Source organism: Crocodylus porosus, unplaced genomic scaffold, assembly GCF_001723895.1.
Source record: "Crocodylus porosus isolate Cpor-Errol unplaced genomic scaffold, CroPor_comp1, whole genome shotgun sequence".
Taxonomy (NCBI): Eukaryota; Metazoa; Chordata; order Crocodylia; family Crocodylidae; genus Crocodylus; species Crocodylus porosus.
In genome coordinates, this window is record NW_017728886.1 from 98735769 (window position 1) to 98760918 (window position 25150).

The following is a 25150-nucleotide window of genomic DNA, read 5'->3' on the forward strand; positions in this document are numbered from 1 at the left end:
CTGCCCCTTCCTTCCCTTCCTCCTCCCCTTCCACCACAGGGGGCTGCACGCACACACGGGCATTTATCAGCCAAATTATCGGCCACATCAGGTCAGTATGTGTTACAGTCAATTTTCTTTATGTTGGTGCTGATCCAATATTGAACCAATCCATTGGTGTACCTCTATTTATTAGTACAGAGTACCAGAAGTTAAGCAGCTGAAATTATGGGGGAATGAAACCCCAGGATGTAAAAGCCTGCAGTATGGCACCATAGGTAGAAAGACATACTAAACCAGGGGTGGGCAATTAATTATTTTGGGTGGAGGGCTGCTTACACAGTTTTGGTGAGCTGTCGAGGTCCACATGGGTAGCCCCACCCCTTGACAGTTGCCCCGCTGCCAGTCACCATATTGGGACTGGAAGTCCCGTCCCCTAACCCCTGAACTTTGCTGCCAGAAGTCCCTCCCCGTGCCCAGGAAGTACTCCTTTTGGGAGGGAGGGTGCTGCAATCTTGAAATCAGAAAACCCCACAAATAATATACAAAAAAATAAACATCTTCTATAAATTATTTGAATTTTAATATATTTTTGTACCAAGTTGTGTGTTTGCAAAGTGTATCTAGAGGTGACTGCATAATAGCTCAAAATAAAGTCCTACTGTATATTGTGTGTGCGCAGTAAGTGAGTGTATGTGGGGGGCATGCTTGTGGTGGGGTGTGGGTATGGTGGGTGCGGGAGAGCGAGAGACAGACACTCACACACACAGGCCAGGCTACCAGCTCCACTGTGTGCAGCTCTCACTGACTGCATGCGAGTCTCACGTGATGCAGACACGCAGACCCTGTGCCCAAGCTCCGTGCTTCTGCCGCCCCGCCTTGGGTCCCTGCCAGCCCCAGGGCACTGGCATGGGGGCTGTGCTCCTGGCCACTGCCACAATTCTCTGCCATTTCTCAGCTTTCTCTCCCACACACCTGCCTGCCACCGCTTCCCAGCTGCTACCACCACCACTATCACTCTCCCCACCACTTTCCTTTCCATTCCCTGCCCCGCCACGAGCCCCATGGCCGACCCATCACTCTCAGCCGCTTTCTGCAACCCCCCTGCTGCTGTTCCCGCTGCTTCCTGTGGACCCTCTGCCGCTCCCCACACCACCACTGCTTAACACAGCCTCCTCACGCTGCAACTGCTTCCTGTGAACCACTCCCCCTCCCAACTGCTCCCTGTACCACTGCCACTTCCCTCTGCCCCCCTTTCCCTCCTATCCAGCCAGCACCATGCAGTTCCTGACTGCTGGCCAGATCACAAAGGCTTCCTTTCCACTCAGAGGGAGGGAGGCATGGAACAGCCCCAGGGGCACAAAGCCAGAAGCCACAGAAGCTTCCGGTTGTGAGCTGAGGGTGGGAGGGGGCGGGGTGAAGCTGGACAGGCCTAGCTGGTCAGCTGCTGGATCCTGCTGCCAGCTCCCACTGGGTCCTGCTGCTGCTGGCACCAATCTTATTTGACAGGCAGCCAGGGGCAGATAACAATTAATTTTATAAAATTTTTAGGGGCCCTACGGGCTAGACAGAATATCCTGGCAGGCCTGATTCAGCCTGAAGGCCATATTTTGCCTGCCCCTGTGCTAAATATTTCCTGAATTGCTCCATAGGAGAAGGGCAGGACTACAGCACTCCCCAGCAGGCAGAACAGTTTCATTTCCAGAAATAGGAGGACCCAGGCAAATCATGTAAGCCAGTTATGCAAAAATGATAGGCTTCTCTCATGTCCCCCAAAACTGGCTCCCTGAACATGATCACCTGGCAATTCAGCTGAAAGGTGTTAACTTCCCTCAGGTGTTACCCCTAGATAGAAAGGCTGAAGTAAGCACGGCCTCATGCTGGACTTGCTCTGAAATGTATTGCTTGTGTACAGAAAATGAAAAAGGTCTATCCTTTTCTCCACTCCACTCACCATTACGCTTCCCTGCCTTTTTCATTATGAGAACCCCTGGGCCTGTGGAGGGACGGTGGAGGAAACGGTGTTAAAGGGCAGAGAACCATGCCAGATGCAGCTAACCCCTCTTTTGCATTTGGAATCAGAGATATGATCTTCTGCATCTGTATGAATGATTAGATTGCTTTGCAGAACTGAAATATGAGAACATAACGCAACTATAAAAAATGGCAGCTCTTCAATTTCAATGAAGAATTTATGTGGAGAAATTCCTTCATGACTCGCTGAGCTTATGGTCACTTCCTAATTTGCAGGCTAAATTCCATGGACATCTAGTACCTACTCACTCATTCTCACATGCATGCATGCACACATACACGCACACAGAGTTTGCACAGACAATCTTATTCTGGTTCATGCCTGAATGGCAGAGCTAAATAGAGGCTAATTTATACAAGTCAAATAACCTACTGCTACATAAAAGTGAAGCATAATGCTGAATGCTCTGGGCAGTTTAAGGTACGCAGTTATTTGATGGCTGGGAAGTTATTAATGTCTGGCAAGATGGTACAAATATACAATAAATATGTTTTAAATAGCAAGGCAATAAGTAGGGTACATGCTGTGCTACTCACCTCTGCACAAAATGCCTTGGCTGTCAATAACTTGTTTGCAGATATTACAGGTTTTGGGTTTCTTAAAGATCTTATTTCTGAAAGTGTGAGAACTCAAAACTACTTCTTCAGGCTGGAATAGAGGGGAAAAAAACAATCAGAGCTTTTACCAAGTGTTAAGTGCTACTCTACAAATGTAATAAATAAAATACTTAAGTAGTCACCCAATGTAAAAATCATACATTTATTCTGTTAAATCACCCTGCACATAGTACATGAATTGCAAAATATGGCATTTTGATCATTACAGTAGAAATTTCTATCATTCAATTTTATATGGGACCACTAACAAGTCATCTAAGTAAGGCAAAAAGGCAATCTACTAACCTAATGCCACGTTTACACAAGAAAGCTGCACTGCTTTAATTTAACTGATGTGAAATCAAACAGTTAAATATTAAAAAATGCTATATTGGCCATTTAAACTAATATAGTTCAGCTGGTGCAGAAGACTGTTCATACAGTCTTATTTCTATTTAAGAGTGCCCAAGCCAAAAGGTATCTGGCTTAAACCAAAAATAAGTGTGTTCACACAGCTTTCCCCAAAGCTTTCACTATATTTTTTTTTAAAAATCCCATGTTAAACTAAACTGATGTGATTATTTTGTGAAGATAGGCAACTAGAATTACTTCCAAAGAATGTTGCATGATAATTGAAACAATATACTTAAAATGCCCCGACCACACATGGGATCTTTCCAAACAAATGGAGAGATGATTAAAACATTTCCTGACATCTCTATCATGTAGCTTCTCCTACCTAGAGAATATGCAGATATTATAGTTATGAAACCTAACAGAATTCTAACAGAGACATAAAGCTCTCCAGATTTCCTCCCAAGGTACAACTACATGAAGTTCTCCTAGCACACCTTTAAGAAGCATCTATTAACCATCTCAAGTCATTTCTGAAATTATTAAAAGATAATTATCTTCTGGATTCTCCTTGTGCATTACTGATATACGCTTTTACGGACAGATGCTTTACATAGTGTAAATTTCTCTTTTCCTGGATAAGGTCAGGTTCAAATGTAAACACTAAGCATAGTAAAAAAGTTTGGTTATCAGTAAAAAGTTTGCAAATTATCAGTTAAAAAAAATATTGGGTTAGCAATCCTGCTCGACTACAGCAGTGGTTTTATATCTGGATGCCCCCACTCCAAGGGTCCCTCCTCACCCCCAAACCATTCTCCCCATCCCCATTCCCCTCAGCCTTATCCCTGTTCTCCCATCCCAGCACAGAACCACAAAGAAGAATTACTGTTTGCCTAAATAGGAGGTGAGAAGTGTTACTGGCAGATAAAGCAGCAGCACGTGGCTGGGGTGGGAGAGGACTACAGACTACAAAGTCCTAATAGAATGCTCCAGGAACACTCCATTCAGACACTGCTCTGCTGTCTTCCAACACCCAGCCTTGCTCAGACATAGAACTTCAACCAAGCTCTAGCTGTTTAGTGCTTTTACAAACAGCTCACTTTTTCCTACAGACTTTGCAGGCAAGCAGTTTTAGGTTTATTTTTTATGGACAGTTGGCAACCAGGCACAAGTCATAATAGCCAAGTAGTTCATGGAGAACTCCTGGGACAGATTTTTGTTTTTTAATAATGTCCTCTCTTTTTTTTATTGTTGATAGTTGATAGGTAGAATAGGGCTGTGGAGGAACAGTGTCATTGTTGTAGTAGAAAGGAGACTTCTGCAAGACCTCCCAAGGACAGCCATAATTTGAATTTCCCTGGTCTACAGACAAAGTATGTCCTATAGACCACTGGCCCCAGGTGGGAAAGCCAGCCTCTTGGCATCCAGCAGGCAAATCAAGGGCCTGCCAGCAACCCTGGGAGGGCTGAAGGAGCTGTACCAGAGTCCTCCCGGGAGTGCAGGCTCCCAATCTGCCCGCCAGATGACAGGAGGTGGGTGCTGTTGGCTGGGACCAGCACTGAAGCCGGCTTCACAACTCAAAACGTTTCGATTTCCCTTGTTTCATTTTGAAGCTGTTTCAAAGGCTTTTGTTTGGTTTCGATTTTACTTTTTTGAGCTCAAAATGCATCAAAACAGGTTCAAAACAAAATACCAGGTGAAATTTTGCACAGTCCTAGTGCTTTCCACCTCTCAGACCTTTCATGTAGGCTCAGTCTTAAATACTTAAAGCAGTTTAGCACAGAAGTAGAAGCATATTAATCCAACATACTTTTTGCTCACTTCCCGCCTGATGTCACAAAAACTTGATTTTTGCTCCCCCTACTTTCTTAAACAACTCACAAACTGATGCTTCAGTTTCCTGGGATTCTGCCTATGCATTCTTGTGCTCTCCAAGGTTGCTTGAAAGCTACTGTTTGAAGCAAGGATTTTTCTCTCTCTCTCAGGAAAAAATGAGCTAACAATAACACTCTCCTCACTTTCCTGCTCCCAGGCTGCTACCACAAATGCTGTTGCTGGGGCAGCAACTCTTCAGGTAGGAGAGGCTGAAACGATTAGTAATTACAGCTCCAAAAGCATACACCCCTCTCAAAGTTCTTTTCCCTGCTCTCCCTTCTATTTTTATGGGCCAAGGAAATACCCCATGACCTCTTTATATGGGAAGCCCCATAGAAAAGTTCAATTAAATAATGACTTAAAAGAGCTCTTTATGATGAGGTAGGGCCCCTAATTACAAAAACTTTGCAGAGGTAAGACATATATCTATTTCTGTGGAGTAACATCAAACTAAATCAAATGGCAAAGAGAAAGAAAAGTCGGCCAAGGGAAATGCCACATAACTCATTTCCCCTAGCCTCTCTGTTATGAATTATTTGTTTTTACTTTTGTCACTTTTTAAAAAATCCTCACCGGTGTTTATTATTTAAATTCTACATGGTACAGTCCCATAAAGTAACCAGTTACTAGCAACCACAACAGAAAATTGAGGAGAAAAAAATCCCATCATGGTGATTTTTGCTCAACTCAAATGGAATTTCAAAATGTAGATATAACGATGACAGGAAATTACACTGTCAAACCCAAAGAGTTTTTATTTGTGCCTCAAAATTCTTTAGACAGTTTTTCCACATAGGAAAATATTCCCAATTTTCTTTTCTAAATCATCATGTCATGTTCACTTCAGATTTCATTATCAGAAAAAAAGTTTAATTTTGCACTGTGTACATAGGCCAAGTAATGAGATGTTATCTACCAGTAATATACAATGGATTTTAGAACAGAAGCAATTTGAGCATAATGGCTATATCAAAATTCCTACTCACAATGCTCCTTTACAACAGAACACCGTGCGCAAACTGGATAATACTTTCTGAAATAGGAAGCAAAACAAAGCACACAGATCTTCTGTTAATTTTGAATGTGGCTTATCTGTTAGAAAGTATGCTGCTGGCACATGATTAAAAAACACATACTGCTTTTAACACAAGCCTATGTGAATCTGGCCATATGACATGAGTTGCTCCTTTCATAACAATTAGCAGAAACTTTATATACAGTGAAGGCTATTTTTTCCTCTCAGTATCTTAGATTATTCCCATAGCTCTAGGGGGAGGAGCAGTTGTCATGACAGTGCCTACCTACCACTTACTACGTGACATGGCTAAGGTCACACACACGCACACACACACAAATTCAGTACTCAAGGTGAAAAAAGAACCCTTTTTCTAGCTCCCAGAAAGTGCTCTATAAGTAACAGAAATCCTACTGCCTCTTTCAGAGAAGCAGCTGAATGAAACAGGAACACATGGCATGATGACAGCTGCTCTGTCAAGTGAACCAAAGGGGTCTTTCCATCTCACTGTACTGGCAGGAAATGTGACAAGACTGTCTCCGCTAGAAGCCACCCATTGCAATGTGACATAAGATGGTGTCATCCCACCAGACGATATTAAAATACAAAAAGGAGACAAAAAACAAACAAGCACAACCAAGGGAAAAAATACAAGGATTTTCAGTGGAAACCTACCTTGGAAAATTACCATTTAAACAACATAGAATCAATGAGTCGGAAGGGACCTGCACAGATCATCTAGTCTGACCCCCTGCCATGGGCAGGAAGGAGCACTGGGGGTGGGAGGGGTCATAAGACCCTAGCCAGGTGCCTATCCAGTCTCCTCTTGAAGATCCCCGGGGAAGGTGAGAGCACCACCTCTCTGGGAAGCCTATTTCAGGCTCTGGCCACCCTTACCGTGAAGCAGTTCTTCCTAATATCTAACCTAAACCTATCCTCCCTCAGCTTGTGGGCATTGTTCCTGGTGACTCCAAGGGGGGCCCTGGTGAACAGACTTTCCCCGAGTCCCTGATGGTGGCCACTGATAAGGTTGTAGGCAGCCACAAGATCCCCCCTCAGTCTCCTCTTGCAGAGACTGAAGAGATTCAGATCCCTCAGCCTCTCCTCATAGGCCTGGCCACCGAGGCCCTCAACCATACGAGTGGCCCTCCTCTGGACCACTCGTTCTTCTTTTCAAACAATTCATGGAAGATCAGGGATATTTGTTCCTGTTATTTTTACAGCACTTGGGAGCTGAGATTCCAAAGCACCAGGCACTATGCTAAACACCAGAGATGAACTGGCATCTGGAGCAAGCTGCTGTTGCTGCAGGGGTTAATAGAGAACTGGCTGCTGATCAGTGCACAGAGTGGTCATTTAAAGCCAAAATTTGGTGATGAAAAGCTAACAGGAGGGTTAATATTTCCAACTTCTGCCCACTGCCCCCACCTCCTCCCCAGCAACAACTTCCTTCTGTCCACAGGCCATCCCATGGCTGCTGCTTTGTCCTCCTAGCCATTTTGTGCCTGCCTGCCTGCCAGAGCTGCTGCAAGGAAGGTAAAAGGTACAGTTATGAAGAAAGAAAGATAAAGCGTTTCCTACCCCCCACCCGCCTTGAAGCAGCACCTGGGGTACTTGTCCTGTTCACCCACCTGTAGGTACACTACTGCCAAACACATAACAGAAAGAGTATATGGGAACAGGAAGCTGCTGGAGCCCAAGAAAGAAAGTTCACAGAGAACTGAACTACAAAGCATCACACAGAAGGTTACTGAAAGAGTGAGAAAAAGAAACCAGATTCCCTAACCTGCCACCCAGTCCCCTACTCACAGAAGGTTATTACCTCCCAGCTGAAGAGCCCTGCAGGCAAGGCTGACAACAAGCTTTTCAATACCAATGTGGATTTGTGTGGTCAGCAGATGAATGCAAGTCCTCCCCAATTTTACATCCCACATTCTTTGAGGCTGAATTTCCTAACAGATCACAGGTAGTCCACTGCACAGTTTTATGAGTCCACAGGAGCTAATGACTATTCTTCCGAGTAGTGTGGAACTGCAATCTAGCAGTTTTCAGACCACTTTCAAATACTGTTTTCAGACCACTATAAAATACATGTGGCCTACCTTTTATTCTTGACATTAAAAACATATGTAGTATGAAGTAAGTGCTTACACATGGGCTTATTTATTTTTTGTCAATTTAAAAATGAGATGGTCAGCTATTAAATTAGTAATCACCAATGGAGAAATGCTTCAACAATTAAAAGGGGGTGGGGGAATAAAACCCCTTCTACATACCCAGGTCTTTAGTTTCCATCCAGCCTCTGATCCCACATCTCCAACTACAGCCTTGCTTCCTCAATCCCAAGGCTCCAGAACTGAACTATGCTCTCCATTGTTTTATTATATTGACTCTCTTTCCTAGCCTGGACGCTCCAGCTCACTACATCCAGTTTTGGATGCCACACTTCAAGAGGGATGTGGAATAACCTGGACAGGGTCCAGAGAAGAGCCACTCATATAGTTAAGGGCTTGCAGGCCAAGCCCTATGAGGAGAGACTAGGGCACCTGGACCTCTTCAGCCACCTCAAGAGAAGGTTGAGAGGCGACCTTGTGGCTGCCTATAAATTAATCATGGGGGTGCAGAAGGCAATTGGTGAGGCTCTGCTCACCAAAGCACCCCTGGAGGTCACAAGAAATAATGGTCATAGGCTAGCAGAGAGCAGATTTAGACTGGACATTAGGAAGAACTTCTTCACAGTTAGGGTGGCCAAAATCTGGAATGGGCTCCCAAGGGAAGTAGTGCTCTCCCCTACACTGGGGGGTCTTCAAGAGGAGGTTAGATAGGCATCTGGCTGGGGTAATCTGAACCCAGCACACTTTCCTGCCTATGCAGGGGGTCAGACTCTACGGTCTACTGAGGTCCCTTCTGACCCTAACATCTATGAAGCTATGAAACCTGCAAAAATGATGGCTGGTGCCATGATTAGGCCACAAAACTGCCAGTCTGCAGTCTCGACTTGGGTAGGTCCCTAGCCATATAAACCAGTGATGAAACTGAACTTTCACTTGTTTTAAACTAACCAGTTCTGTCATTTCTAAGACTTGTGAAAAGGAAAGGAATTAACTTTTTTTAGTCAGTTAGCATGTATCCACACATCCAAGGAACAAAATTTGGTCCTTATAAAGAAAACTAAAGTCAAGACTATATCTTACTAAGTTTCATCTTTTGTTTTCAAAGCAAAATATCAGCACAGATAGTAAAACAAACAAACAAACAAACAAACAACCCTCAGGCTTACATGCTCAGACTTTACATATTACAAGAATTTCTGATTACTTTATTAGAGTCCATCTTCATCTAGAATCCCTATCCTACCCTTGACCACCATACATGGATTCTTGTGGCTGCAGGAGAGTACCAACAAGACAACATATGTGCCTCCACATCTTAATTTAGATCCAAGCATATTCCCTCCCTCCACTACTGACAGTCCTTAATGAAGCCACAAAATAGTTAATGCATAGAAGGGGTGCCAGCTCATACAGCAGCCTGCCAGCCCAGTCTTTTGCTCTAGACTCTGACAGCCCAAAGCAGTAAAGTCATGGGACTCGAGATCACAATGCTGCCAGCAGATGCTTTTCAGGTTTAAGCAGAATGTACATTTCTAGGGAAAAAACAAAATAATACTGAAACAGAAAGAGGCCAATTCTGTTCCACCTATGTCTTAGTGAACTGTGGCATTCAGTGCACTTTTCCAAACGGCTTAAGTCCATGAAAAATTGTTAATACAAAAAGTGGATGAGTTCTCCTTGCTTCTTTTCTTTATTAGTCTTAAGGTTTAGATAATGGTGTGTTACACAAGCAGATGCATGAATGGATTTTTCAGGAATATAAGCAGGGTGGAACAGAATCAAACTTCGCCACCCAAGTCCACTTAGAAACCCAACAGAAACATAATATACAGAAGACACAGCCAGTAGAAAGGAAGAGGAACACGAGAGAGAAAGGGATAGAGAGAAACTAAAAGAAAAAAAATCACATTACTATGAGGAGAGACAGTGGCAGCTGCATGCCAGAGAGATGAGCAACACCAACTGCTGAGAGCGGTGGGCATGCACATTTAGCTAACTGATCAGTAGGGACTGAACAGCAGGACTGACAGCCTCTGCACCCAGCGATGGCTTATCTGAACCTGTCCACCTAACCAATACTACCATCTCTACTATTTTCTGTCAACCCTATACATGGATGGGACTGGAGGCAACATGTTTAAAATCACACTGCATTCGAAAACTTCAGAAATCAGTCCAAGTTACCATAGTTAAACGTTCATTCTTTACATGGATTAGGATTACAAGTGGCAGTATTTCTTCATGTCCGCATCTGCATGAGATGCTGATTGCATAGTAACATTGCATGGCAGAAAGTATGCTGTGATGGGACTGCATCATGAAAAAGCTGTTTAGTGGCACTACTCTGCAGTAACTTCAATTACTGTGCAATCATTTAGTACTTGTTTATACAAGTACTAAATGACTGTGTAGTAACTCAGTATTTACCTACTGAGTTTTCATCACTAAATTTCAGCAAATGTCATGGGAAGCCATAATTATTCAGGCAAACCGGGTCAAGTAAAACAATATATTTCACTGACTTAAAATTTTTTTTTTTTTTTTACAGATGATATTTTCATGTCTTGACTAGAGAAAAAAAACCCCAGACAAAGTCACTCCACACTCTTCAATGTTGAGTTAACAGTCCTATCCCAAGATGTAATATTATTATTTTCACTGGACTGTGAAGAACTTCTGGCAAAGCTATTAATTTTTGCATTTTTTCATTTTCTGTGTGGTCTCGCAAAATCAGCCAGGGACCATACTGATGAAAGCCATTCTGCTTTGCCCAAAACAATGAGGTTTCATTTACTTATCTCCTGTTTCTTCCACTCAGCTATTATGAAATCAGCAGTGTTCTCCACTCTGAGGACATACTCCACAAAGAACATAAAAAATGCCATATTGTGTCAGACCAATGTCCATCTAGCCCAGTGCCATGTCTCCAACAACAGCAGTAGAACAGCAATGCCCAAAAGGTACACTGTAGCATACTAGCGCACTACAAGAACAACAGAAGCGTGCCATGAGATCCTCCCGTGTGAGGAGGTTAAGTGTTCACTTCCCCCTGAGGTACAGACCAGAGGACATAGGGGGCAGACCATGGAAAAAGCCCAGCAGGGTGAAGTTCCATATCCTTAATTGGCACTATCCTTAACTGGCACTAGATAGAGCAGTGATTCTCAACTTTTTTAGCCTGTAGGCCTTTCTCCATATTTTTTCTGAAAACCTACCCACCACCCCTTTTTGAGCATAAGAGTGAAGTGTGTCACCACTTCTAATCCAGAAAAGTGTACCCCAGGTATCAAAAATCTGGGAAGCACTGCTTTTGAGGGAAAAAACTAAACGGTCTAAAGTAATGATTCTCAAACTTTTCAGACTTAAATCACCCCTTGTTTGACTCAATGGACCACTTGAAAAATGCCAGTCCTTAGCTTTCATTCATTTGTTGAAAAATAATAAAGCACTTTTTCAGTTGCAAAGAATGCAGAAAGACCATCCACAACTGAACTGAATGTTTTTGACACCATGGATTACTATTTGAATCTCTGTATTTATCTTGCAAGCCACGTAATGCATGGCACCCTTAAAAGGATCTCACAACATCCTGGTTGAGAATCACTGATCTGGAGTGATCTATTTCCTATTTATTAGTCATGCCTTCTGGCATCTCTAACTCAATATCCCTGACTCTTTGTTTAATAGCTCTTAATAGATCTATCATCCAAGAATTTGTCTGCTGCGTTTTTTAATCCAGCTATGCTATCTGCCTCTACAACCTCTTGTAATGAGCATCACAAGTTAACTACACGTTGCTTAAAAAAGTACTTTGTCTTGTTAATTTAACAAAATATATATGTTTGCTTATTTCTTTTTGTGGTTTTTTTTTTTAAATATCCATTTTTCATGTCTTTTGTTCACCCCATCCACCACTCTTCAAACCCTAACTTTTTCATTTCAACTGTCATGAGGTTCCAAGTAACTGCTCCATCACCTCCAGAGACAACCTACCTTTGATGACATCACAACAAAAGTGTATGTCACTTCCTGCACTCTAGTCAGTATAGCCACCTAAATTTCACATGCTCTGTTGCTCTCTAGCCTAAGGTATCCTAAAGTATCCTAAGACAGGTTTGTTCAACTTTGGCACGGCCCCTGGGCTGCACATTGATGGGAAGACAGTGAAGGGGTGGCCCCTCTGGGATCCCCCGCAACTGTGCTGGCTGCATCAGTTGCACTCAGGCTCCCTCTGCATGAACTGTGGTGGCTCACAGCACCCTGTCCCCCACTGCACAGGGTGTGGTAGCAGCACGTGGCCCCCACACTCTGTGCTTACAAAGCTTAATATCATATACCTGGACTTTAAAAAGGCCTTTGACCTGGTCTTCCACAAAGTCCTCATGAAAAAACTGGGAAAATGCAGCCAAGACTACTTTACATTCCAGTGGCTAGGTAACTGGCTCCGTGGTAGGACCCAGAGAGTACTGACTGACAGAACTGAGTCATCATGGTGGAGGGTGACCAGTGGTGTCCCTCAGGGTTCACTACTCACACCAATGCTTTTCACCATGTTCATCAACAATTTGGATTCAGGTATTAAAAGCGAGCTAGCAAAGTTTGCTGATGACAAACTTGGGGGGAGTGTGGTCACGCTCAAAGACAGGCTGGAAATACAGGCTGACCTGGACAGGCTTGTGATTAAACCTGATGTTTAACAACATTAAACCTCATGTTATTTAATATGGAGAAATGTGAAGTTCTCCACTTGGGGAGAAATAACTCACAACACACTTACAGGTTTGGCAGTGCTAAGCTTGCTAGCACCACATTTGAACGAGACCTGGGTGTCACGATAAGACAACAAAATGGACATGAGCCACCAATGTGATGTCGTAGCTGGGAGAGCTAATCAAACACTGGCAAGCGCCTACCGAGACATCTCGAGCAAGGCTAAGAATGTCATCCTCCCTCTCTACCTGGCCTTGATGAGACTGCAGCTGGAGTACTTCATCCAGTTCTGGGTTCTGTACTTCAGGAAGGACATGGAGAAGCTTGAGAGAGTCCTAAGAAGGGCCATGCACATGATTAGAGGGTTAGAGACCAAGTCATACCACGAGAGGCTGAGAGACTTGGGACTGTTCAGCCTGGAGAAGAAACGACTCAGAGGGGATTTGGTGGCAGCCTATAAGTATACCAAGGGCGTACGTCAGGGCCTGGGGGAGCATCTAGTCACCAAGGCCCCCCAGTGAAGGACAAGAAATAATGGGCACAAGCTGACTGAGGATTACTTCAGACTAGACATAAGGAAAAACTTCTTTACAAGTCGAGTATTGAGGGTTTGGAACAGGCTTCCCCCAGAGGTGGTACAGTCATCCACCCTGGTGATCTTCAAAAAGCACCTTGATGCCCATCTTGCTGGAGTCATCTGAGCCCAGCAGTCTTTCCTGCCCAAGTGTAGGGGGGCTGGACCCAATGATCTGTAAGGTCCCTTCCAGCCTCTAACAACTATGAAACTATGAAGTTTAGACTAGATATCCAATAAACTTTCTTCACTGCTAGAACAGCAAGGCAGTGGAATACACTGCCTAGAGTAGTTGTGGACTCTCCATCACTGGAGGCGCTCAAGAAGAGATTGGACAGCCACTGGTTGGGGAATGATATAGAGGTAGTATGCCTAACGTCCTGCTATGGATATTTCCCATGTTTCTGGGCTTTGCTGGTTGCCCCCATCCCAACCCCCTTTTCTGCTACATATGTCAAGTGTTTTTAAGCCTTCCTTGGAGGCACTGGATGTCAGCTACAGCCAAGTCTGGGGACTCTTACTGGGGTGTGCCAATGCTCCTCTTGGGACCTAAGCTGGAGGTTCCTGGCTGGGGGGGGAGGAGGGGAGGGTCTTGTCCCTCTGCTCAGGGTCAGACCGATCCCCATATTTGGGGTCAGGAAGGAATTTACTCCATGGTCAGAATGGGGGTGTTTTTGCCTTCCTCTGTAGCAGGGGCATGGCCCTCTACCGGGGATCTCTTGAGCATATGTTGAAAATATCTCACAGAAGCAGGACATTGGCTGTCATGGTTCCTCTGCTTTAACTGTGGCAGGTTAGGGTGTTAGGTCTGTGTTGTCAGGGCTGACAGTTGTCTTATGTAGAGTTTACATTATGGTTTGTATAGGCTGGTTTGAATCTCTCCTGCTTCAGGCGGGAGATTGCACTAGATTAGCATTTCTCAACCTGTGGGTTGAGACCCAAAAGTGAGTCACAAGAATATTTCAAAGGGTCACGAGCAAGCGCCAGAAATATGTGCAAAAGCATGGGTTTCCCCTTGCAGGCTGGCAGTGTTCCAGGCCGCAAGGGGCTCCTTGGAGCATGGCCAAGAAGCAGCCAGGCCAGGTCTTGGAAGCAGCCCCAGCAGCCAGATACAGGTAAGTGTATGCTGAGCAGGAGTTGGAGGGCCACGACTTGGGGACTGTTGGAGGAGGGGGCAGTGTGTGCATGCGTCTGTGTGGAGGGGATAGGTGTATGTAGGTGTGGGGGTAGAAGGGGGCACTGGGGGAAAGTGGCCAGAAACGGAGTCTGCAGCAGGGGAAGGGGAGGGGAGATGGGAAGGCATGTGCCTTTTAGTGGGGAAATGGGTCAGGGGGAAGTAGTGTTCCTGGGCCGGACACCAGGGCCAATGCCCGTGCTCATGGGGGCAGGGCAGCCGGGAGACACTGCTCAGGCAGGCAAGGCTATTATCAGGTTGCCTGGTATGGCACAGGCCTCCCCTCTTCCTCCCTCCAGCTGTGCTGGGCTGGACTCACTCTGCTGCTGCCCACGTGAGCCAGAGACACCACAGCCCTTTTTCTCTATGATTGAAGCATGCTCACTGAATTTTCTCATCTCACGCAACTGATATTGATTTACTGATACTTTTTAAGTGTTTTGGAGATTAGAGGTAACAGTGATGTTATTAGCAATAAAATGTGTCTTCTGCACATCCTGGAATCTATTACCGAACATCTGTAATGAAAAAATAAAATTAAAAAAAAAGCTACCTAGTCATGGCTTAATAAGAAACATTGAGTCGGCAAAAACAACACACACACACACACACACACAATCTTTTTTAAACTGGGGAATTGTTCAATAGATGTATTCTTTTATATTTCTTGATCCAGCAAAGTAGGTTTCTTCATGAGTAAGAAGCTATTGAGCCCAGTGAACAACTGAATGTATCAGGCATGTATGGCAATTCACAGATTTCTTCAAATCTTTCTGATATGCAAAATTTAGAAAATAACATGTATATATTACAAGTTTGAAAAGTTTATATCTTTACAACCTGGGATGCAAATTTAAGTTTGTATCTATCGCTCCAAACTATTGCTATAAATCAGTGCAACTCCCTTTCCCTGACACACAGCAAATCCACAGTTCTCAAACATGGAACTAGCTTGGTAAAGGAGTTACACCTACTGAATAAACTCAGTAACCTAAGGTGGGGGGAAAGGGTGGTGCCAGTGTGCCCACCCACACCCCAGAAGTCTTTACCATAACAGAAGCAGCCCTGCACCCCAAAGCTACAAGAGCCAAGCAGACAACTCCATGCCCAATAGTGTATCTGGGAAGGAAGAGTGGTGGAAAAACACCCCTTTCCCCTCCCATGAGGTTGTCATAGGAGGTACAGCCCCATACCTGGGGGGAGGAAAGAAGGGAATGAATAGGGCACTAGAAATGGTATCTGGGGAGTCTACGCAATAGCCTGACCCCAACAGCAGCCCAAGCCCAAGCCCAAGCTGCTGCTGGAATAAAAAAAGGTGGGCAGGTAAGGTTCCTCTCCCTCTTTCTTCTGTGCTCCCTGCCTCTGCTCTCCACTGTTCCAGACATTGAAAGAGCTGACTGCGCTTCTGAACAACTTGCAGACATAGCAAGTACATGCACCCCAGAGCAGGTGACCCTAACAGTAGATCCAGGATGGCAAAAAGACAGGTGCAGCAGAAGGGAAGAGCCTGCTATGCATGTGTCCAGTAGTCAAGACCAGAGCTGTTGGCAGCAAGCTGGAGGCACAGCTGGGATCAAACCACACCATCACACCCACCTTGAATCTGCCCCTGAGTGACCATTTACCTTTTGGCCTCAGTCAGACCCTGCCCATCCAGACCCCACTCTCCCACCCCAAACACACATTAATTTTACCAGCCAAACAAACCCGCTGCCTTCCAATCATAAATGGTTCAGGCTTATGTGCTTTTTCTCTCCTTATTGCTTCATTTTCATTACACATGTGACTCTGAGGCAGTAAAATAAGTTACAATCTGCAACCCAGAGTAACAAGGAAACTACAAGGAATTCCCAAATGTGATTACCTTACTCCGGGTTTAAAGCATTACTTAAGAGAGAACACTGCATAAAACACTGCTGAAGAATGAACATACCTCAGCTCTTCCTCCAGCCAGTGCTCCAGACGAACTCTTGTCAGCCTGGTTTAAACAAAGGGTTGCTTCAATTAGTGAAACATTACTAACTGACTGGGCAAATTCCAAAAATACTTCAATACCATTAAAAATGATTTTTTTTCATTACAACTGGATTTCACAAATAATATTTAACCCCAAATCTGCCACATGGGTATGCCCTAAGGAAGTTCCTAGTATCAGTGAGCATATAACAAGGGTTTTCCCCAAAACTTCAGAAAGGTTCATGGTTATTATGGATTCCAGTTTTCTGTTTTTCATTTGCAGTCCTAATTGCGATTACTTAATTTTGTCTTAACTTACAAGGAAACCTTTTCTTTATAGACTTATTGCAATTTGGACTACATAATTAGATCAAAAAAATCAAGATGTTTCATTAGCAATGCAATAAACAACAATTTAGTAAAAAAGAGACTCCAAATTTTGTCTATACATTTTCATTAGTTGTGGACAACCCAGATTCCTACATTGTATGTAACCTTCTACATGCTTCCCATGCTGTAGTTATGCATGACCAAGAAGAGAATTGCAGAGAGCATAATTAAAAAGTCACTCCTGCAGCAATGGACTGATGACAGCATGAACAGTAAATCAATTCTAGAGGAATTCAAAGAAAAGTCATTTGGGGGCAGAGAGAGGTAGAGGCCTTAATATTTTATTTTTTTTTAATAAATGAACTCCTGAAACATACTGTTTCTATAGTTGTTTGCAAGTTAAACCAAGAACTGGATTACTGTACTCTGGGGATAAATGTGCAAATATGAGCACTGGAGTTTTCCAGGCCCACAACCATGCGTGCATACAACAATGTATTTTTCCTGTGAACCTGTTAAAAATCCAAAAAATTATTTTTCCTTAGAGGAGAGAAATCCCAGACACACATCATCTTTGAAGGATTTCTACGTGGTTTTATTTATTAATTTTTCTCTCACAAACTTTACTTTTAGAAGTACAGCTGGCTATGTATAATAATACACCAGATCCTTTCCAATTTGCACATAAACCAACGGAGTGTATGAGTGAAAACAGTGGGACTTGCACTTCTGCTGATACAAGTGAAGAGTAAACATTTGATAACCTAAACCCAACAAGATATTTTGTTTTCATTAAATACTTGACATGAATTTTCAGTAACCCAAGTATCACAGAAAAGGAAATTTGGAGGCAAAAATGCTGTGGCAATTTTACTTTAAAGAATGTAGGAAAGCATATAATGTCCTTGAAAAAGACTGGCAGAAGCTGAAAAATATACAGCTGTTTCACCTTTATTTTAAACAGTAACTCTTTCATTAAATATTTAAGCAAAGTCTGCTTGATTCCTACTTAGGAAGTCTTTCTTTGCCCACTAGTATCTATAAGAGCAATAGCTCCATGATAACATGGACAATGTTGCAACATAAATCTGATTAAAAAAAATAGAATTACACCTTTCATTTAAAATCAGTGGGTTCTCACATTTCTAATTATGCTAGAACATCTGTTGAAAGCAAACATGTAAGTCCCCAAAAACATAAACTCTGCCGCCCCAAATGAAAAACCTATTTCATTGCTCCGGGAGCGCAGCAGGCTTGTAAATCTAAGTAAGATGCACTGCTATCAGAGGGCGACAGAGAGCCATACTGTGCAAGTACAGTTTAAACCTTTGTCAAGAGTGGGAGTCCCTCCTAAAATGGCTTGGAAGATAGATGTTTCTTGTACCCCTTTGTACTAGGCCCTACAAAAGCCACATGGAGCCAGCAACTCCACAAAAGTGGTTTTAGTAGAGAGTAAAGAGAACAATGCTGTGTCTAATTGAAACTACATGGAATATTTAGATAGACCGAGTGCAATTACTCACACTGGAATAAGGCCAGAGTATTTGGTCCATCACTGCAATAGTTCTAAAGGACTTTAGAAACCAAAGAGATACCTGCAACATTCAAAACGAAATGAAGTCCCTAAAGCTGCTAAAACTGAGATGTATAAACAACACGTCACAATAAAAGAAAGAAAGAAAGAAAGAAAGAAAAGATAAATAGTATGTTTTTAATTGAGCTAATCTTCATTATTTCGTAACAATGTAGCTGGCTCCAAATCTGCGGCACCTGATAGTTTTGGCAAATTCAAGTTCAAACAAGTACCAGAGTAATAACCCAGCTGTTATTGTTATTTGTAATACATCTTTGTCATTACAAATGTCAAAGCCTTTTAGAAAAGGCAGACAAAAAACCAAAGGGTTCAGGCTACACTCTTCAAAATGAAGTATCTGAAATACACACTTAATTTTCAGATACTGAATGCTCTTCAGTGCATCCTCACAGGAGCCCTCATTCTGGTTCACATCACTTCTTGAGCAAGTATGTATAAATTATTAACAGCTTTTTAACATTAAGAGTCCTTTGTACTGGAATAAAAGTGGAACAAAATTTAGACTTTCTTCCTTCTTAAGAGCAAGTTAAGACAAGTCCATTCGGGTGGAAGGGGAGTGGGGGAGGGAAGGAACGTGGGGGGGACAGATCAATGCCCCCCCCATGGTGAGGGAGGGGGCAGGAGCTGCCCAGCCAGGGTGGGGCAGAGCCGCAGCTTGTAGGGTGCTGCTGGCATCCCAAGAGGACACGGGGGTATGTGCCCCAGGATCTGTATGAGGTGGGGCAGGCAGGCTGCAGCTGCAGGCTGGAGCCACGGCTGCACCAGCCTCTTCTCGATAGAGGCTGAGTCAGGGTGGAGGCTACAGAGGGGGCTGCAGCCACCCTAAATTTCACTGTACCCCACTCCCATTGCTGCTGTCCCCAGGTGCCCGGCACAGCCCCAGCTCAACGTGTGCGGGAGTGGAGCTATGGCAAACTTTAGGGTGGCTGCAGCCCACTCCACAGCCCCCGCCCCAAGCCCAGCCCCCGCCGAGAAGAACCCAGCCACACCAGACTTACCATCTGCATGCAGCTCTCCGTACTGCTGGGCTGTGCTCCTCACTGCCTGCATGCTGTACTGAGGCTGCATGTGCACATGAGCATTTATCAGCCAAATTTTAATCGGCCGCATCGGGTTGATTTCCAATACAGCCAATTTTCTTTATGTCAGTATCAATCCGATATCAGATCAATGTATTGGTGCATCTCTACAATTTACTCCAGGCTACTACCAAAATATTAATATTCTATAGAATACGCCACTACTACAAAATGAGGGGTTGATGAAAATACTACAGAATTTAGGTCTGACCTACTACGCAACACACTAGGATCCAACTGCTATGAACATCTTTCAGTGGTTATTTCAGAACAAATGCATTGCCAAGTGGGCAGTTTTGCTGTTGTACCTGACATTTTCCCTGCCTACCCCTTCTATGGTTTGGAACTCAAGCTCAGCAGAAACAGAAATGCCTTCCTGCAGGCAAGAATTAACAATCTTTCCCAATTACAGAGTCATGTGTGGGCTATGAGTAATTTTCCAAACATAAAAGGGAAAAGGGAATTTGCTATCCATATATTAACAAGCTAAAACAAGCCAACCTGCAGATGGAAGGGATCAAAATGTCTGTTTGAGTCACCTCAAAATTAATCCCCTCCAGGAATGCTTTTCTCTCACCATGCCCTCCCCTCCACCACCACCCTGCCCCCAGCGGAAAGCTAAGCTCAAAGAATGCGTCCAGTTCTTTTATATGATACTCCTCAAAATAGACCACAACCTCTTTTTTCTGTGAAATAATATATGTTCATTTTCCTCTCAACCCCACAAAACCTGAGAACACAGTACAGATCAGGACTGCTTTCGGACCTTTTGTCTATCAATCAAAATGGCATGTTTTGCCAGAAACAAACAATTCACGTTCAGGAGTTTGCACAGCAGTAGGGCAGCCTTCAGCACCACTCAGATGTCCCTTCACCTGGAATAGTAATATTCTTTCAGAGCGAAGAGAAGGCATGAATAAAATGTACTGTGATTTCTAACACACAGGGGGCACAAGGCATCTACATGGGCAATTCAAGCAAATGAATTTACTGCCCCCTGGAGCTTGGGACTAAGCCCCAAACTCAAAGCCACCTGGAGCTGCCCCTGGAGCAGCACAGGCTCAAGAACTGATACCTGGATTTCCAGGTCTCAAATAAAAACACCACAGAGAAAAGCAGTGCAGGGCATAGTTCCCCACCGTGCCCCGAGGCAAGCCAGAGCTGGGACCTCCAGAGATACTCTGGTGTCCCCTGCTGCCCTAGCACACTACATTTATATGCTGGGGCAAACAGAAGCAGTGTATGGCTGTGGCCTGGGTGCTATCCCCAGTAAGTAGGGACCAGGGGGCGTGGGGGGGGCGGGGACTGTGTTGGGGAAAGCTGTGCATGTGTTGGGGTTGGGCGGGTGCTGGTTGGGGATGTGGGTCCCCCACAGGGCCCACAGCCCTCACCCCCTCTCCCACAGCAGCAGCAGCCATGGGGCACTCAGGGTCCACTGCGGCCAGAGCCCCCAGCAGCATGGCATGGCCCTGATTGCCTCAGAGCCAATGCCACTTGTGTCACCTGTCACGGGACTGGCCTAGCTTGGCACAGGGCCATGCAGCTTCAGGGAGCACCGGGGCCACTCAGGCGGTCACCCAGGGGCTGGCACTGGTCACAGGGACCACGTCATGCCAGGCTGGGTCCTGCCTCCACGGGCCCTGGGCACCAGGCAGCCGGGCCAGTTCCATGGACCCAGCCCAGCACAGAACATGGTACCCGAAAGTGGCACCAGCCCCTGGGGGACACCCCGAGAGGTCCCATGTCACACTGCGCCTGTCCCGTGACAGGTGACACAAGTAGCACCAGCTCTGAGGCAATCGGGGCCACGCCATGCTGCTGGGGGCTCTGGCTGCAGCAGGCCCCGAATGCCCCACGGCCACCACTGCTGCAGGGGTCAGCTATGGGCCCTGATGGGGGGCGGCGCAGCCCATGTGCTGTGCAGGGGAACTGCACCCTGTGGGGAGGCAGGGGACCCACCCCTCCTGAGCAGTGCCCCCACACCGTCTCTGCACAATCCATCCACAACACCCACATCCCCAAGCCACCCCCACAAACCCCTCACCCACAGACCTCCGCAGAAGCCCCATACCATCCCAAACCTTACCCCCGCATACTAGAGTCCTACATCCACCCTGAAACTCCTCCATACCCCAATTGCTTTACACTTGTAAATATATCAATAAAAAATTGCTCAACATTGCCCAAATATCTCAATAAAACATTGTTCTCTGTATACAGGCTTATCCTCTGGAAAGAAAGGGGAATGTAGCGTTTCTTCTACAACAGAAAGGGGAGGCCACCTACGGCTGACAGAGATGTCCCTGCTGCATCTATGAGGTCCAGCACAAGGGCAGAGAAGCTGAGGCTTAGTGGGATAAGGAGCTTTACCTAGACACGCCTTGGTCTATTCTTTGGGAAAAGCGGTGGGAAAGCAGGGAGACACTTGGAGCTCCGGGGGGGGCCCTGTGGATGGGTTTGTGACAGTTTTACAGGCATGTTGTATGGGATATTCAGCCAGGATGGGCCTAATATCCAAGGAACACATCTTCTGGGTGACAGCTGCCCAGACAGCAAAGCGGGGCACCCCATCTGGGTCTGGCAGGGGTGCAGCCTTGGGGCCACGGATCCAATGGGGCAGATGCTGTTGCAGATAGCAGCAGATCACAGCCAGGCAGCAGCCCCCACTTCCAGACTGCTGCACTGGGTAGAGGGTACAGGGGCCACTACAGGGTACAGCTGTTTCAGCAGTTCAGCTGGCACAAGGGGTAGTGTCCCCAGATACCAAGCGGCTGGGCTTCAGAAGCTCCTGTCTATTTGTAACACTCATATGACAGGCCCTAAGGCCCACCCCATGTGGAGTTACTAGTGAAGCTCCTGAGGGCAAGTAACCCTGAGCTGCTTGCCAGAGCAGGTTTTTATAGTGCTGGGGCCAGCACCTGTGCCAGCCTCAAGCTCTAGCTCCCCTTGGCTGCAGATACAGGAGGAGCTGGGCAGGGTTATTTTGCCCCAAGTAGCACAACTTGCCCCATACCAAAGTGTATATCTGGGCATGTGTGCCGAGGCAAAAATCCCCGACTCAAATTTGTGCCGTTCCTATCTGAGCTGTCTCAAGTGCATTTGCCTGCATGCGTGGACAAACCCAGAATGTTCAAAATTTGCAATTCTTTAACACATATTAATAGAGTTAATTTCATGAAGGCAAATTCTCATGGAGAAAAATAATTAAGCTGGTAAGAAGTATATGTTTGATACACCCAATTAATTTAATACATTTAAAACAATACATATAATACACATATGAAATATATATTTCCAATATAAAATTGACCCTCTGGCACTTAAAAGTCTTCTGCACCGCCTCAGCCCTACTCTGAAGGCTCGAGTGACGCACATGACTTCAGTAACACACAAATCTTACAATACCTTCTCTCTGCAGTGTTGATGTGCACTGGCCAACTTCTGAATGAACAGAATTCTGAGGGGATTTGGGAAGAGGTCTGTTCCACTAACCCACAAAAAGGAAACAGCATCCTTCAAAAGTCAGTTTAAGCACTTAGCATGAACACTGCGTGCCCCCAGAGGTCGGGGGGCACGGCAAGCTCCCTCAGGCGGCAACGGTGCTGTCAGCGGTAAGCAGTCAGCTCCTACAGGAAGCCACAGTGCTGTCGGTGGCAGGGTGGGGGAGGGACGGACACGAACATGAAACAAAGGTCAGCAACCACCCACAAACACCAACAGCAGCAGCAGCCAGTAGCGACTGCCCACAGACACCACCAGCAGTGTCAGTGGTGGGGGGGGCAAGTAGCAACTGTCCACAAGTGCCACTGGCAGTGTCGGCAGCACTTTTTTGCAGGAGGTGTACCACTAAGCTCACGGGGTGCACATGCACCCACTACATGTGGCTAATGACTTATAGCTACTACAAATGGTCCAGTTTCCTCCCATTGAAATCAAAACTAAAATTCCATAGAAGCAGGAATTTTTTTCAGTTTCAAGGCATCCCTCATTAACCTAAAAGCAGAAAATGCAACTCTTAGTTTTCACTCATTTCTCGATTACAGAATATAATAGAGCAATTCTTCTGCTGCAAAGAACTCAGAAAGACCACAACAGATCAGAATCTTTTTGACACTATGCATTCCTGTTTGAAATCTCTGGGTTCATCTTGTGAATAATCTTTATTGTTTGACACCTACTATTACATACACCCTTGAAAGAATCTCATGGCATCCTGGTTAAGAATCTGGCTGGTATAAGCCCTAGCAAGTGGTGGTGGTACATACATCACTTGCCTGCAATGCAGCATAGGCGCAGGTCCATGCCACCCAGCTGTGCCAAAGCATAGCATTGTCATAGACCCCAGTACCAAAGCCCCAAAGCTCCCATAGCCCAAATCCAATGGTTCCATGGGTCAGACCCAGCCTGAAGACCATACATAGGCTGCCCATCCTGCTACAACGCTTACAAGGAAGTTAGGGGAAGAAATGTGATCCAAGTTGAAAGGAGTCAAACAAATGACACAGGGGTCCAGTTCATAGATGCCCCATACCAAAGTGAAATACAGTGGAAAATTTTGTAAGTGACTATTTCACATCCAAAGTAAATTTCAACTTGCAAATATCTTCACTGGTAATGGATTTACTTTAGAACCCATTAACATTGCTTAAAATCGACCGCTTCTGGAAACTTATTTACCAAAAATCTGGTTTTGAGAATCTTTTTATTTCCAAACTTCCCCCTATAATATGCATATATAAATAAAGGTCTTTAAAACCACAGGTGAAACTCCAATTCAGTCAGTACCCTTGCATTTTAGAACTCCATGTTTAGTCAAGTTAAATGGCTGGAGACCACTGTTTATTCACCTACAGGTAAAGTATGTGTAATAGGAATGTAATCCTGCCCTGCTAAATGCTGAAATGAAGACAGGTCACTGAGAGGGGCTCAGCCATTTTGCCTTTCAATAATAACTTCTATAGTACCAATTAGAGTCTGTTTTTAAAGTGGTTTTGATAGTAAGGATGCAAGTTCAGCACCAACTAAATGGAGGCCATGAACTCTCAGAAAGGCCACCGAAAACCAATCAGGTGGTAACGAGTTGGCTTACTTACTCATTTTAGGAACTTAATTACATAATACAATCCAATTTTTTTTAAGTTTTATTTATTTATTTATTATAAAAAGAGACTCCTATACAGCTTTTAAAAATCAGAAACAGACTGCAAATAATAAAACATTAGTTGAACCCACACTTTGCTGCAGAAGATTAATTTGATTTTTTTTTATTTTTATAACCTTTTGTCTTAACCATCGTCTTCACTTTATGGTTTATGCATCATTGTTTGTTCCAACTTCAAAAGCTTTCAGACCATCGTTTCTACAAGAGACGAAAGCAGATAGACTTAACTGAAATTCCTGACATGGGTGAGCTACCATCTCTACCCCCAACCTGGAGGACCAGACCAGGGCTCCTTTAGCCAACATTTTCACAGTTCCCTAGAGACCTTCGTGGAACTTTAACAATGTAGTAAACATTATCAGATGCACTGTAACTGGTATCTAGGCAACGCTGAATCTTGAGCATAGCATTTACTTGAATAGCCCTTCATCGTTATATCACTATGAATTGCGCATAGACCAGGGGCGGGTGGCAAAATACAGCCCGCCAAGTGCTTTCATCAGCCCGCAGGGCCCCCCCAACAAATTGTGCCCCAGCCAGCCCTTCTACCCATGAGGGTGGGAGTGAGGCACCCATGCCCCAAAAACATACCCTACTGCCTGGC

General features: G+C 44.8%; 1 protein-coding gene across 10 annotated transcripts in view; it reads right to left on the minus strand.

Moving 5' to 3' along the window:
- TNS3 (tensin 3) overlaps window positions 1-25150 on the minus strand; it is a 342744-nt gene that overhangs the window by 295266 nt on the left and 22328 nt on the right. For 5 of the 10 annotated variants that reach the window (XM_019539604.1, XM_019539596.1, XM_019539585.1 and 2 more), the window contains exons 2-3: window positions 16360-16404; window positions 2551-2662 (exon numbers count right to left, since the gene is read on the minus strand). The gene's annotated coding sequence lies outside the window, so the exon portion shown is untranslated. Of the gene's footprint in view, window positions 1-2550; window positions 2663-16359; window positions 16411-25150 lie in introns of those variants that run through there. The other 5 variants (XM_019539560.1, XM_019539542.1, XM_019539525.1 and 2 more) reach the window with 4 other exon arrangements.